The sequence below is a fragment of the Bison bison genome, unplaced genomic scaffold (genome assembly GCF_000754665.1).
Source record: "Bison bison bison isolate TAMUID 2011002044 unplaced genomic scaffold, Bison_UMD1.0 scf7180017864386, whole genome shotgun sequence".
NCBI classification, from domain to species: Eukaryota; Metazoa; Chordata; class Mammalia; order Artiodactyla; family Bovidae; genus Bison; species Bison bison.
In genome coordinates, this window is record NW_011494958.1 from 766,681 (window position 1) to 767,464 (window position 784).

The 784-nt window shown below is 25.4% G+C and overlaps 1 pseudogene; it reads right to left on the reverse strand.

The window, feature by feature from the left end:
• LOC105001958 overlaps nucleotides 1-784 on the reverse strand; it is a 5,259-nt pseudogene that overhangs the window by 3,003 nt on the left and 1,472 nt on the right.

A 784-nucleotide genomic window follows, 5' to 3' on the forward strand; every position in this document is an offset into this window, starting at 1 on the left:
CTAGAAAATGAATTTAAACAACAAAAAAATATAATCAGAGTTATTTACACCAGTTAAAAATTTTAAATAGCCTCCAATTTATGTGTATATTCACATGATGCCATATTCTGTAGTCCACTAAAAATCATACTTTACTAATCAAATTTTAAAAACAAGTTTAAAATCAATATGGACCATGTGATCTCAGCTTTGTTTTATATAAATAAATATGACAATATTTCTCTTTTTTCTTTGTTTATATACAAACACACATCACCAAGGCCAAAAGAAATATATCAGAATATCAGTGGCGCTAGCTAGTTCTGGGTAACAGAATTATTAATGATTTTTATTTTCTTCCTCACATTTTCTAGAATTTACTAATTTTTCAGCAATGAAATAATATTATGTAGTCAGGAAAATAATAAATGATATATTTCTTTTAAAATGTCCCAAATAAGTCCTTCTGAAGTCTATGGTCACCACTTAATTCAACAAACATGTTTTGATGATTAAGTTGGGTTCCTGTTTGGAAGTGTTCTTATTCTGTACAAATGATTACCATCAAAATATGGTAGGATTGATGAAGAGTAAAAAGAACTTTATTAAGTACTTTGATTAAATACTTAATTAGGTATAATTATTGCTAATGACTGAATTGCTTAATTTTGCTTAATAGTGCATACAAATGTTTAATTTGTACACACTGTTTAAAGATTTATAATGTGTGACTTTTCTCTTTTTTTAATTTAAATTTATTTATTTTAATTGGAGGCTAATTACTTTACAATATTGTATTGGTTTT